The sequence below is a fragment of the Somniosus microcephalus genome, chromosome 16 (assembly GCF_052327205.1).
Source record: "Somniosus microcephalus isolate GS21.2 chromosome 16, FLI_Smic_1.0, whole genome shotgun sequence".
Lineage (NCBI taxonomy): Eukaryota > Metazoa > Chordata > Chondrichthyes > Squaliformes > Somniosidae > Somniosus > Somniosus microcephalus.
The window spans coordinates 56,458,815-56,474,372 of record NC_141002.1 but is presented as its reverse complement, the minus strand read 5'-3'; the positions used below and the strand labels follow the sequence as shown (position 1 = coordinate 56,474,372).

At 45.9% G+C, this 15,558-nt stretch overlaps 1 protein-coding gene and 1 pseudogene across 1 annotated transcript in view; both read left to right on the top strand.

Annotated features, from left to right (window-relative positions):
- Positions 1–15,558, top strand: part of LOC147106200 (potassium voltage-gated channel subfamily KQT member 1-like) — a 793,335-nt gene that overhangs the window by 448,403 nt on the left and 329,374 nt on the right. The window lies entirely within an intron of this gene.
- LOC147106201 (uncharacterized) overlaps positions 1–15,558 on the top strand; it is a 139,739-nt pseudogene that overhangs the window by 1,358 nt on the left and 122,823 nt on the right.

Genomic DNA, 15,558 nt, shown 5'->3' with positions numbered 1-15,558 from the left:
CTGCCGCAAAGCCACGTGGGTGCAGTCGATGACGCCCTGCACCATGGGGAAGCCCACTATCCTGGCACATGCACGCTTCTCCTGCTTCTCTCTGTTCAGAGAGAAGACAACATAGTCCCTTCTCCTGATGTAGAGAACCTTTGTGGCCTCCCGGATGCAGCGATGGACAGCAAAATGTGAGATGTTAGCTATGTCTCCTGCTGCAGACTGGAAAGATCCTCTGGCGAAGAGGGCCATGGTGACCTTGAGGGCCACTGGGAGAGCCGTGGTCGCCCTGCTCTGAGGCTGCAGGTCTGGTTGCAGGAGGTGGCAGAGTTCTGCGACCACCTCCGTGGTGAAGTGGAGCCTCCTATTACACTGCTCCTTGTTTAAGTGGATTTAAGAGAAGTGCTCTTGGAAGACCTTAGGTGGGTAAGGCCTCCTGGCCCTCCTCCTCCTCTCTGCGTGCATTTTCTCCTCTTCTTCGTTGCCTGTGTTCCTTCTGTCAAAGATACTCATGCGCGAGGGGGACTGAAAGTAGAGCCCCCATGACTGTGAACAGGTGTTGTGAGCAGAAGCCTATAAATGAGAATGAAGGCATTCTCCACTTACACCAACACTTCCTGTCACCTTAGGAACTTGAAGCAAGTTTAGAAAGCTGCAAGAGTTACAGAAAGTTACACAGAGCCAGTCAAACTGAGAAACCATGTCAGCTGCAAGTTGTTGTTGATGATCCCTTTAAATATCGCTGCTGGAGGCTCCGTCCTGCTTGTGGTCATAATTAAGTAGAGCGGCAAACTTGAAAATGGCAGACCAGATGTCAGGTGAGCGTTACACACTCATTGACGTCACGATCTGCATAATCTACGTATCCCCAGCAAGCACGGACACCGGCAGTGGACGGAAGTGAGGCGGCCGCCATTTTTTTTCCGAAATGGGCCTTAACGGCCAGCGCTCACATCACAAATTTCTATGCCATAGATTCTATGATTCTAAGCCCAAGTGATTTGTTTGCTATTATTGTTAGACAGGATTGGAAAAAAGTTCAACTCAAACAAAAAGAAATGTCTGCATATGAACCTCACTGAGAATGGAGGTAAATATTTCTCAAATAACATCTGGTCCCCATCACTTCTAATGGTATTCTTTCATTATTACTATTTCAAATAAGAAAATAATTATTTGATTGATTGACTGAAAGAGAGACAGTGCACACTTTCAACCCAATGTTGATTTTGCACTCACCCGCCCTACCCCCCACCATCCCCATGTCGTCTGTCTGGCTCGGGTATAGTTACAGATATACTGGTGAACCTGTCATCTCCGTTGCTGTTCTTCACATTGCCTGGGAGCCAAGCTTGGTTTGATTGAAATATGTTGTTGCAGTTCTCTTGACCCAATCATGTTGAAAATTATGACCTTTGGGATTTAGCAGGAACATTTCTCTTTTAATTAAATTGGAACAAAAATGCAGATAGTTTATGCACTGTCATTTTTGAATATCAGCATTTCTATCAATACTCCTTTAAATCAGAATATACTATAACATCTAGCAAAGCAGTTATGGTCATTGGTTCTTGAACTTGAGTTCATTTAGGGTTACAATGAAAACAGATTGAAATCTAAGGAAGCCTAAAGAATTAGACATTTACTTGCAATGTGAGTTCTTATGTTCTGCTTTATAATTAGCTAAAATGGAACCAATGTGTGTCAATGCAGGCTTGATACTAGGAAGCAGCTGGCCTTTTTGTTTAGTACACAAACAACAAAAGCAAATAAGTCTTTGACAGATGATGTAAAGTTCTGACAGAAATGTAGTAGGCTACACACATGATTCTTCCATCAATATAAACAACTTAATTCTGTAGTAGCCTTGGATAAGGGTAGAGTAAATTTGACAAATATTGGTTATACTAGCACAGAGAAAGCAAAGTCATACTATTAGTGGACAAACCCATCCTACTATTCATACAGCAAGTGAGCAAGTACTATTAATACAATGGGATGAATAGCTCTAATGTAACTGATTTATTAGTCCCTTCCCTTACTTCTTGTAAGTACCTGGCCTCTATTTAACTCCCCAGAGTTCATCATGTGGGGAAATATGGATGCAGCCCTATAAAGAAAGACCTGCATTTATATAGCGCCTTTCACAACCTCAGGATGTCCCAAAGTTTTTTTTTACAGCTAATGAAGTACTTTTGAAGTGTAGTCACTGTTATAATATAGGAAGCGTGGCAGCCAATCTGCGCACAGCAAGCCCCACAAATAGCAATGTAATAATGACCAGATAATCTGTTTTAGTACTGTTGATTTAGAGATAAATATTGGCCAAAACACCGGGGGATAACTTCTTTTTAATTCATTCATGGGATGTGGGCATCGCTGGAAAGGCTAGCATTTATTGCCCATCGTTAATTGCTCTTAAGAAGGTGGTGAGTGTTCTTCAGTGTTGTTGGAGCTGCACCCATCCAGGCAAGTGGAGAGTATTTTTCCCATTTCAGTAGAACTTGTTACTGATTTGGCTAGCTCCCAATGCAGTCTGTTTTCCTTTTGCTTTACTTCTGCCGATATTTGAGTTTTTCGGTGTTTCTGTGCCCTGATGCTATTTTTTTAACTTCTGCCTCTCCGCCGCACCCCCCAGGAGCTGCTGGAAGTCTGAGCTTAAAGAGTTCTGAGTAAGGGGCGGGATTATACAGTTAAGATAATGGCCCGGAATTTGCGGTCAGCGGCGAAGCAAAGGCGTTCGCCATTGGCCCCGAAGTAAGCATCCTACAAAGACCTCGCGATCTCTGTGTCGGGAATTTTGGGTTTTCTGATGTGTAGTTGAAATCAACGGAAGTTAATGGGGATTCCCAGCAAAGAGCTGCTGTGACGTCAACAAGCTGTCTAAGCAGCCAATCAAAACGCAGAATTCTCACAGACAGCAAACCAGGAAGTGGGTAAACTCCTAAAATTCTAACTTTTTAAAAATGTTAGCGAGAGCAAGACAAAGATTTGGGCTCTCACATGGGGAAAAGGCAAACCTGAAATAAAGGTGAACACTTTTTTTAATTTAAATGTTTTCAAGTTTCTTATAAATTTTAATTTTTACTGCACAAAATTAAAATTAGTTTTTCAGGGCCATAACCTTTGTCAATACGCTGTTAAAATCCCAGTTGCACCTAATCTAAAAGGGTCTAGCTTTTAATGGGGTATTTAGCAGCGTAATTACTGCGGAAAAGCCAAAATTTTCGTACGATTCCATAATTTGAGAGATTTCACTGATTGCCAGCTCTGTGGTGGGGGTGGGGTGCTCAGTGCAGCCTGTGGAGGAGCAGTGAATGACAGACCACAACTTCAGGATTTTCACATTAGGCTGCACATGCGCTACATCCTGAAGTTGCGGTCAATTTCAAAGGCGAAATGATGGCAAACACTGCTAACTCGCCATCATTAGGAGCTCAAATTCCAGGCCAAAATGTAGCAAACTTCTCAAATACTGACTGCGTCAGTACAGGAGCACCAGTAAATTAGACTTCACAATCAGAAAGCTTTAGGTACATTTCATTTGTCTGTGTTGCATCTGTCCTTCAATTTCCAGCTTGTCTCAGCTGGCGATACCATTCCTGCTTGTTTGTGTTCTATGTAAAAAGCATGCTTATTTGCAGTACAAATATGAACTTTAAGGGACTGGGCAATAAAAGGCTGTATCTGAAAGGACTCTTGTTGACAGCATTGATGGAAAAGCAGCATTGAAACTACCGCCTCTTTGATCCCAATGTTTACAATATCTAAATGCACCCATTCCTTTTGGAATTAGAATTGCAAATAAGTTTGCTTTTCCAGCCTGCCACATGTTACCTCTTGTGTTTTCACTGACTTTAAAAAAAAATGTTCTGGTAAAATTGATAATAAAAACCACATTACTTTACATGATTAGTGTATTGGAAAATATAATCTCCTTGATCTTGACTTTTACAATTTCTAGAAACATTATATTTTGACAGAAAAGCTCAGGAATTACATGTCTATTATTGCACACTCTTGTTAGCAATTTCAATATAAAAAAATTAAAACAGAGATGACTTCAGATATTACTACTTCTGATTCTATAATCTTTTATTATGTTGTTTTGGCTGTTTGACTTGTTTTTGTTCCTTACATTATCATCAGATGCACCTTAGCTTGAACTTGGAATGTGGCTCCACAGCGCAAACCACTACATTTTCTCCAGTACATTTTCTAAGTGAGCATTCTTTGTGTGTGAATCTAAACAGTGGGTGTTGACAGGCTATTTAACCATTTGGTGGCTGTCTCAACTGAGGCTGTTCCTGTCCATGTATATGAACATAAGAACATATGTGCGTTTGTTCCACTTAATCAGGGAGGGTTTATAAACCCTGGCTGACATTTATTTTCCATCCCTGTTTGAAGTGGGATGAGATTTAATGCCTGTCGGCTGCACTGAGATCAGTTAACTCTGCCTAGATCAAACTTGGACCTGACTGCTCTATATGATTCAGGTCCACACTATGGTGCATATACCCACTCGTAATGCAGGAGCTCATAACTTTACACTCTCCGAAATTCACATTGAGGATTCGCTGTCTGTGGTCGCACACCAACTGCACATTAAGTGAGTGGTAGCCTTTGCTGTTACGGAAGACCTCAGGATTGTTACGTGGTGCGCGCAAAGCCACGTGGGTGCGGTCAATGGCACCCTGCACCATGGGGAAGCCCGCTATCCTGGCAAAGCCACCTCCGCATGGATGGCAGCAGTCTGGGCTGGCTGGATGATAGGCAGCGACAAGGGCAATGGCGGAGTCCCAGTGGTGGGAGCAGGAATGCTGTCATCCTGAGAGAGGACAGCAGCTTCCTGCTCCACTGACCCACTGACACTCCCCTGGGACAGCACCTCAGCATCACTGCTGATCTGCAGGAGCACAGATTACTGGCCTGCTGCGACACCGTGAAAGCCCCGGTCGACGGTGACAGACCCAGCCATGAGGGCAGCAGTCAGAGCTTGCGTGGCATCAAACTGAGACTGCATGAGAGCAGTCTGAGATTTGATGCCACCAAGCATAGACTGCATTACAGCACTAAGATGTTGCGTGGCTTCCACCTTTGCTGCAATGGAAGCTGTGACATCGGCCATCACATGAGGCATGAGGTCTGGGTCGCCACGGTCTCTCTGGGAGTCCACCATTCTTTGCAGACTGCACATGATGGGCTCCATGGTGTGCGCAGAGCTCTGTGCAATGTTGGAGGTGGACTCCTCCATGCTCCTTACCATTGCTGAGAGGCTTTCGGGCACCCTTGCACCTATCATCTGCATGTGCATGCCCATCACCCTTTTTCTAAAGGCTTCCTCATTGAGGTCCTCATCTGAGTCCTGTGCAGCAGGACTTGCCCTCCGGGGAGCTGACTCCCAAGCTATCCCTTTCCCCCTGGCCTTGCTGCAGCCCACTCATCCCCGGTGCATCACCCTGTGCAGATCCTGCTACTATACTAGCCTCTAAAGAATGCGTAGTGCCAGTATCTGAGCTGGGGCCTGCGGGTGAGACGTGCAGTGATGCGGTGTGTTCTTCGCTCTCCCACCTCGCACTTTGCAGTGTCCTCAGGGACAGGCTGCTCAGCTACTTGCTCATTATCTGAAAGCATAAAGGCACAAGGGATGGGTTAAAGTGAGGGGAGGGTGGCAGGAAGGGAGAAATGCATGCATACAGCATGATTAGCTGGAAAGTGGGAAAGGCTTATGGGGTGAGGGGGAAGTGGGATGTGAGAAGAAGGAGTAGGGATGAACATACCTTTATTTCCCCAAAGGGGTCAATGTCGCTGGTGGCCATGGCGCCCACCACCTGGTGCCCAATAATCTGCAGCACTCTTTCCTCCAGCTCAGACAGTGGTTGGGTGTTGGCTTGTCCCCCGTCTGTGCGGTCCTGCTCCCTCCTCTTGTGAGCCACCTTGGCCTTACAAGAGAGAGGAAAGTGTGTGAGTGAGTGTGGAACAATGTGTTTGGGAGATGTGCCTACCATAGTTGAATAGCTGTAATTGTGGCAAAGTGTGAGATGTGGGTGTGAGTGTTGGTAGGTGGAGATTTTTGGTGGGTGTGGTTCTTTGGGCAGTGTGTGCAGACTGAGGTTCAGATGGTGGTATGTAGCATTTGTTGAAGCATTGACTCACCCTGACCACCCGAGTGAGGTTGTTAAATTTCTTCCTGCACTGTGTGTGGGTCCTGGGGACCACAGTGCTGCCCGAGACCTGCTGGTCAACCTCCCTCCACATGGCGCGGAAGACTTGTGGCGAGGACCTCCTGCCACTTGTCGGGTACAGCACCGCCCTCCGTTTCTCCACAGCGAAGACCAATGCCTCCAATGCTTGGTCACAGAATCTGCGAGCTCGCTCCCTGGGCTGTTGATCTGCCATAATGTCACCTCCTTCAATGGTCAGGTTCCTTCTCCTTGGCCTTCTGCTGCTTGCTGTGACAGCTGCAGAACCAGCAATGCTGAGAATGAGGTTCTGCAGCATGATTGAACCTCCCCTTTAAGAACTGGAAACAGCCTGTGACAATGATGGCTAGCGATTAGACTGCACCTGAAATTGCTTAGCGCTTTGAGTCTAACACCACTGAGCTAGGTCATTAGTGCTTGATTAGCGCTCCCATCCTTTCTTTGAGCGATGACACTGAATTTAGCGTGCAGTGAGATTCATTAGCGCCTGGCGCTAAATCTCAAACTTTTCCGAAGTTAGCACCCATTCCTGGGCAATAATGAAATTCGCCCCCTTAGATTCTAAACACTGAATGTGTCAGCACGCTTATATCATTGAATCCAGCACTGGAGTAATTTAAGGCTTGGCTCTAGATGCAATGCAAATAGTATTTTTGTCTCTATAAAAAAACAATGTTAGGGAGCTAGTCCAACTATGCAGCAGGAGGGACTGATCAGAAGTGAGGTGTGTTGGTCATTTCAGTGCTGAGGTGCCATTTCTCCTCAAAAATGGACCAAAAGGTTTGCTGGAAACAATAGCACAAGGAGATAGACAAATTGTATACTGTATTTTTCTTAACACTGGTAACAAATATAAAATCACAAGTTTATCTGCAAGATTTCTTTTGTCCCTGATTTCAACATGTCTACCATGATAATTAAATTTGTACTTCTAGCTCTGGGCATGGGCATACACCATTTGAAATGTGTGTGCAATCACTACACAATTGGGCCAGAAATTAGGTTCGGGGGCTTGCTGCGCGTGCAAACCCCCGATGTGCACTTACCCGGCGCGCTGACATTTCAATCCTGGCCCGCATTGCATTTCCTGTCACTGGCCCGCTTCAGGTCCTGCCGCGCTGTGCGTGCGTGACCCAGCAGCGTACTTAGTGCGATGAGCCGGCTGGGATCACGTGAGCACTGGGCAACCAATGGGAGGTTGCAAAAGTTCATTCATGAGTTTGATAGTAAGAACTGTCAAACTCATGAAAACTCCTGGCCCCAAAACACTACTTAAACTTGAAAGAAAATTTAAAAAAACATCGCACTACTTAAATAAACTATAAATAACTGTAAAAAACTATTTTAAACAATAATTTTAAATTTTGAAAAAAATTATTGTATAAAAATTCGGGGCTAAAAATACACTTACCTTACTGTAAAGTCTTCAAAAAAAAAGAACCTGTGGAAAAATGTCTAATTTTACTTAATAGACCTGTTAAAAGTAAGTGCTTACGGCTGCTTTTTCCACGCGTAAAAACCGGAGTCTTTTCCCCACGGGCAACTCTAATAAAAAAAGGGAAGTTCAGCGCGCACGCGCTGCCTGATACGTCGTACGCATTCTGCCTCTTAACCCCTTGGGTCAGAGGAGAGGAAATGCCGGTTTTCCCCGCATGCGCTGTGCATGCTGAAAACTGGCAATTCCTCTGGGCCCCCGCATGAGTACCCTGTCCGTACTCACGCGTTGGGACAGGAATTACTGGCCCATTGTTATAATTTCATCCCCATGTTTTATTTAGGTTTTGGTTTGAGATAAAACACATGGCAAAGTGTGAATGTCCGTACAAAAAGAAAATACTGCAGATGCTGGAAATCTGAAATGAAAACAGGAAATGCTGGAGTTGCTCAGCAGGTCAGGCAGCATCTGTGAAGAGAGAAACAGAGTTAATGTTTCAGGTCAATGACCTTTCGTCAGAACTGGAAAAAAGCAGGAAATGGAACAGATTTTTAAGCAAGTGCAGGGGCTGGGAAATGGGGGAGGGGATGAAAGAACAAAAGGGAAGGTCTGTGATAGGATAGAAGGCAGGAGAGGTTAAGAGACATTAAGAGATATTCAAGGAAAAAGGAGATGGTAATGGGAAAGGTTAAGAAACAAACAATGGCTCTAGATGAAGTGTAAATTGTGCTGGCAGAATGAAAGACAGCTGCCATGTGGGGGAGAAGAAAAAAGACACAGACAAAGAGTGTGGATAAAATATATATATGATAGGGGCCGAGGTTATGATCTGAAATTGTTGAACTATATGTTGAGTCCAGAAGGCTGTAAAGTCGGAAGCACTGGTATGGAAGGTGGCATCATCAGAGCAGATTGCAGCGGAGATGGAGAAACTGGGAGAATGGAATAGAATCCTTACAGGAAGCAGGGTGGGAGGAAATGCAGTCCAGGTAGCTGTGGGAGTCAGTGGGCTTGTAGTGAATGTTTGTCAATAACCTATCCCCAGAGATGGAGACGGAGAAGTCGAGGAAGGGAAGGGAAGAGTCGGAGATGGACCATGTGAAGGCGAGGGAAGGGTGGAATTTGCTTCCAATTTCCGCTCCACCCCCAACACCCCTTCCCCTTCGCCCGGCACCTTCCTGTGCAAGTGCACGAGATGCAACACATGCCCTTATACCTCCCCCCTTCCCACTGTCCAGGGCCCCAAACACCCCTTCCAGGTGAAACAGCGATTTACTTGTACTTCTTGCAATTTAGTACACTGTATTCGCTGCTCATGATGCGGTCTCCTCTACATTGGGGAGACCAAACGCAGATTGGGTGACCACTTTGCGGAACACCTCTGTTCAGTCCGTAAGGGTGACCCCGAGCTTCCGGTGGCCTGTCACTTTAATTCTTCACACCACTCCCACTCAGACCTCACCGTCCTCGGCCTCTTGCATTGTTCCACTGAAGCTCAGCATAAGCTCGAGGAACAGCACCTCATCTTTCGATTAGGCACTTTACAGCTTTCTGGATTCAACATAGAGTTCAACAATTTCAGATCATATCCTCAGCCCCTATCATATATATTTTTCATCCATACTTTTTGTCTGTTTTTTTCTTCTCCCCCAATGGCAGCTGTCTTTCATTTTGCCAGCACAATTTACACTTCATCTAGAGCCATCCTTTGTTTCTTAACCTGTTCCATTACCATCTCCTCTTGCCTTGAATATCTCTTAATGTCTCTTAACTTCTCCTGCTTTCTATCCTATCACAGACCTTCCCTGTTGTTCTTTCATCCCTTCCCCCCTTTCCCAGCCCCTGCACTTGCTTAAAAATCTGTTCCATTTCCGTTTTTTTTCCAGTTCTGACAAAAGGTCATCGACCTGAAACGTTAACTCTGTTCCTCTCTTCACAGATGCTGCCTGAACTGCTGAGTATCTCCAGCATTTCCTGTTTTCATCATGAATGTCCATATTTGGTTGGATAGTAGGCTACAGGGCAACTGCACAAGAACATAGCATTGAAATTCTCAAATATGTTGTCTCCATGGCAAAACACCAAGCAATCATGCATGTGGAGTTTAAGGAAGATTTCAGAGTCGGCTGAGGCGCCCACCCAAGGCAGACGGGGCCCTTATTAATTCATGCAAATTGGGGTTCTACGACACAATTAGGACCACAACACCATTTTACACAAACTCATGGAAATTCACCCAATACACAACCCGCCTGTAAAACCAACTGGGATTGGTCCGTCAGAGCCACTGAAGCAATATTTAAAGGGATGCTTATTGCAGGTAATTTGGTAAAAGGATCTGTGTGCCATTATGTTGTTTGGATTGCCAGGGGAGTTTTTAGCTTCCAGATTGCTTCTTTCTCACTTTTGTTGCCTTATTTACCCTCGGCAAGCTTTACCTGGTTATTATTACCAATTTCATTTGGATGGAGCATCAGTTGGGGGAAGAAGATTAGCAGGCACAGCCTCAGCAACCAGCACCACCAGCAGCAGACAGGATGTACAGGCCAAGAATCACTTTCTTGGATCTATCTGCGAAGCAGTGCATCAGGAGGCTGCACTTCTCCAAGCAGGCTGTTGCAGACTTCTGCAACCTCTAACAAAAGGATATGTTGCCTGGTGAATGAGGGAACGATGCTTTACCAATGGCTGTCAGTCACTACAGCCGTTAACTTCTTTGCCACTGGCTCCTTCCAGTCTGCTACAGGGGACAGACATCACCCACATCTCCTAGTTTGCAGTACCCAATGCCCTGTTCACCACGACTAACCAGTACATTGCCTTTGCCATTGACCTGAACAATCAACAAAATAGGATCATGCAAATTTGTGTAAGCTAACCAGACAGCTATCACGATGAATTTACCCTGTGGAACTCAACCATCTCCCCAAATATTCAACCCTTCCACCAGCGTAACACGGTGGCTTCTGGGGGACAAAGGATACACCCTACAAATATGGCTCATGACACCCCTCCGCAGCCCCACCACATCTGAGCAACACAGGTGTAATCAATGTCATGGGACCACCAGGATCATTATTGAGAACACCAGCAGAGGCTCAGATGTCTGGACAAGTCATGGGCTCCCTACAGTATACCTAGCCTCTGATCTGCTCTTGTTGCCACTGTATTTATGTGGCTGGTCCAGTTAAGTTTCTGGTTAATGGACCCCCAGGATGTTGACAGTGGGGGATTCGACAATGGTAATGCCATTGAGTGTCAAGGGGAGGTGGTTAGACTCTCGCTTGTTGGAGATAGTCATTACCTGGCACTTCTGTGGCACGGATTTTACCTGACACTTATCAGCCCAAGCCTGAACGTCGTCCAGGTCTTGTTGCATGCAGGCATGGACTGCTTCATTATCTGAAGAGTTGTGAATGGCGCTGAACACTGTGCTGCCATCAGCAAACATCCCCATTTCTGACCTTATGTTGGAAGGAAGATCATTGACGAGCAGCTGAAAATGGTTGGGCCTAGGACACGGCCCTGAGGAACTCCTGCAGCGATGTCCTGGGCTGTGATGATTGACCTTAGCCACCACAACCATCTTCCTTTGTGCTAGGTATGACTCCAGCCAGTGGAGCGTTTTCCCCTGATTCCCAATGACGTCAGTTTTACTCGGGCTCCGTGATGCCAGACTCGGTCAAATGCTGCCTTGATGTCAAGGGCAGTCACTCTCACCTCACCTCTGGAATTCAGCTCCTTTGTCCATGTTTGGACCAAGGCTGTAATGAGGTTGGGAGCCGAGCGGTCTTGGCGGAACCCAAACTGGGCATCAGTGAGCAGGTTATTGGTGAGTAAGTGCCACTTGATAGCACTGTCAATGACACCTTCCATCACTTTGCTGATGATTGCGAGTAGACTGATGGGGCGGTAATTGGCCGGATTAGATTCCCTGGCCTGGTGATAATGGTAGAATGAGGGATATGCTGGGCCATGAGGTTACAGATTGTGGTGGAATACAATTCTGCTGCTGCTGATGGCTCACAGCGCCTCATGGATGCCCAGTTTTGAGCTGTTAGATCTGTTCTGAATCTATCCCATTTAGCATGGTGGTAGTGTCACACAACACGATGGAGGGTGTTCTCAGTGTGAAGATGGGATTTCGTCTCCACAATGACTGTGCGGTGGTCACTGTTGCCAATGCTGTCATGGACAAATGCATCTGCGACAGGTAGATTGGTGAGGATGAGGTCAAGTAGGTTTTTCCCTCGTGTTGGTTCACTCACCACCTGTCACAGACCCAGACTGGCAGTTATGTCCTTCAGGACTCGGCCAGCTCGGTCAGTAGTAGTGCTACCAAGCCACTCTTGGTGATGGACATTGAAGTCCCCCACCCAGCGTACATTCTGTGCCCTTGTCAGGCTGTTGCTTGGGCACAGTGCTTCTTCCAAGTGGTGTTCAACATGGAGGAGTACTGATTCATCAGCTGAGGGAGGGCGGTAGGTGGTAATCAGTAGGAGGTTTCCTTGCCCATGCTTGACCTGAAGCCATGAGACGTCATGGGGTCCGGAGTCAATGTTGAGGACTCCCAGGGCTACTCCTTCCCGACTGTATACCACTGTGCCACCACCCCTGGTGAATCTGTCCTGCCAGTGGGACAGGACATACCCAGGGATGGTGATGGAGGAGTTTGGGACATTGGCTGAAAGGTATGATTCTGTGAGTATGACTATGTCAGGCTGTTGCTTGACTAGTCTGTGGGACAACTCTCCCAATTTTGCCACAAGTCCCCAGATGTTGGTGAGGAGGACTTTGCAGGGTTGACTGGGCTGGGTGTGCTGATGCCGTGTCCATAGCCGGTGCCAAGGTTGATGCCGGGTGGTTCGTCCGGTTTCATTCTTATTATTTTGTTTCGTAGCGGTTAGTTACAACTGAGTGACTTGCTAGGCCATTTCAGAGGGCAGTTAAGAGTCAACCACATTGCTGTGGGTCTGGAGTCACATATAGGCTAAACCAGGTCAGGATGGCAGATTTCCTTCCCTAAAGGACACTTAAGATGACTGCCGAGGGTTGAGTCACATCACATGGGATTCTGAAATTCCAATCCACATACCACATCTGTAACGAGCTATTGTCTGGGAAAGCAATAACTGGCATCTTGGCCTTCAGTAATGATTAACGACTTAGATGATGGGATAGATAGTCACATATCCAAGCTTACTGATGACACAAAGATAGAGGCGGCATTGTAAGCAGTGTAGATGGAATCATAAAATTGCAAAGAGATATTAATAGATTAAGCGAATGGGCAACACTGTGACAAATGGATTTCAATGTAGGCAAAAGTGAGGTCATCCACTTTGGACACAAAAAGAATAGAACAGTGTATGCTCAAAATGGTGAAAAGTTAGTAACAGTGGAGGTCCAAAGAGACTGAGAGTTCCAGGTACACAGAGCATTAAAATGTCATGGATAGGTACAGAAAATAATCAGAAAGGCTAATGGAATGCTGGCCTTTGTATCTAGAGTTAGAATATAAGGGAGTAGAAGTTATGCTACAGCTATGCAAAGCCCTGGTTAGACTACCCCTGGAGTACTGTGAGCAGCTCTGGGCACCACACCTTAGGAAGGATATATTGGACTTGGAGAGAGTGCAGCATAGATTTACCAGAATGATACCTGGACTCCAAGGGTTAACTTACGAGGAGAGATTTTTTTTATTCGTTCCTGGGATGCGGGCCTCGCTGGCAAGGCCAACATTTATTGCCCTTCCCTAATTGCCCTCGCCCGGTGGTGAGCCGCCTTCTTGAACCGCTGCAGTCCGTATTACACAAACTCGGGTTGTATTCCCTGGAATTTAGAAGGTTAAGGGGTATTTTGATTGAAGTCTTCAGGGGTGAAATTAGGAAACACTTCTGCACACAAAAGGTGGTAGAAGTTTGGAACGCTCTTCTGCAAACGGCATTTGATGAGAGGTCAATTGTTAATTTTAAAACTGAGATTGATAGATTTCTGTTAACCAAATGTATTAAGGGATATGGGAAAAGGCGGGTATATGGAGTTAGGTCTCAGATCAACCATGATCTCATTGAATGGCAGAACAGGCTCGAGGGGCTAAATGGCCTACTCCTGTTCTTATGTTCCTATCAGTGACTGTGGATATTTTGATGGCCTCTTGCATTCTTTGTGATCCTCCTATCCCAATATATGAGGAACCAAAATGTTGTATAATGAAAATAAAAAGAAGTATAACAACAACCATAATCAAGCAAAAAAAAAATTGCCATCACCAAACCGAGGAATGAGCAGAGATAAAACTCACTTTACAAAAGTAGCCCAAAGCTTATTCCACTGTCTGCTAATCAGAACCGTGTCTGCCACTCTACCAATTACATTTAATTGGCATGACGGTCTTCCAAGCAGCAAGGCACCTGACTTTGAAAGCTTTGTGTAAGTTGCTGAAACTCAGAAAACTTAATGGCCCAGTAATTCCGGGCACAACGCGTGAGTAAGGATGGGGTACTCACGCGTATGCCCGGAGGAATTGCCGGTTTTCAGCATGCACAGCGCATGCGCTGAAAACCGGCATTTCCTGTCCTCTGACCCAAGGGGTTAAGAGGCTCAACGCGTGCACGGTATCGGGCAGCGCGTGCGACTTGGTTTTCTTCTATTTTTAGAGAGTTGCGCGTGTGTAAAGGCCTCCGGTCTTTACGCATTGAAAAACCACACGTAAGTACTTAGTTTTTCAGGTAAGTGGTCTATTAATGCAATTGAGAATTTTTTTTTCCACAGGTTTGTTATTTTTAAAGAATTTACAGTAAGGTAAGTTTAGTTTTAGCCCCGATTTTTTTTATATAATTTTTTTTTTCAAATTTTAAAATTATTGTTAAAAATAGTTTTTCAGAGTTCTTTATGGTTCACTTAAGTAGTGCAATGTTTTTTTAAATTTTCTTTCAGGTTTAAGTAGTGTTTTGGGGCCAGGAGTTTTCATGAGTTTGACAGCTCTTACTGTCAAACTCATGAATGAACTTTTGCAACCTCCCATTGGTTGCCCTGTGCTCACGTGATCCCAGCCGGCTCATCGCACTAAGTACGCCGCTGGGTCACGCACGCACAGCGCGGCAGCACCTCAAGCGGGCCAGTCAGAGGAAATGCAATGCGGGCCAGAATTAAAATGTCAGCGCGCTGGGTAAGTGAACATCGGGGCTTGCACGCGCGGCAAGCTCCCGATCCTAATTTCAGGGCCAATAAAGCAACAAAAATGTTGTGAATGTGTAAGTTTGCTGTATTGGTATTAAGTACATTTTTGATACTTGCAAACAAAATAGTTTCTGTCAAAGCAGCATTGTCATTTAGTGAAATATCATGTAAAACATTTTGGCCGCGATTTCGCCTACCTCGGCGGATCCGGTGTGGTCGGTGTCGGGTCGCAACCCCACTGCTGGCTCCAGCCCGCTGTCCAAAGTGATGTTACTCTGATTGGGCTTGTTGAGCCCGCCCAGCGCATTTCCCAGTCAATTGAAGGAAGCGGGTCTGATGATGTCACTTGACACGTCATCAGCCGGTTTCCTTAAAGGGACCATGCGCAAATTGATTTTGACAGTTGTGCTGTTTCTTTTCTACAACATTGAGGTGCTGCAAACACTGACAAGCACTGCACAGAGGTGCACAGCTGCACCCAGGCTCTCCCATGACTCCTCCATATGCTTATGGAGGGAGTCACAGCACGCAGGGAGGTTCTCTTCTCGTCCCATGGGCAGAAGAGACCTCCCCAGCAGATCAACACAGCCTGGTTGCACATTGCAGAGGAGGACACAAGCAGGGATGTCGTCAGGAGGACCAGGCTGCAGTGGTGCAAACCTTTCAATAATCGTCGTAGATCATGAAATGTCACTGCAAAGCCACACTCAAGCTCATCCTGCTGTGTCACTCATCACATCCCCATCACTC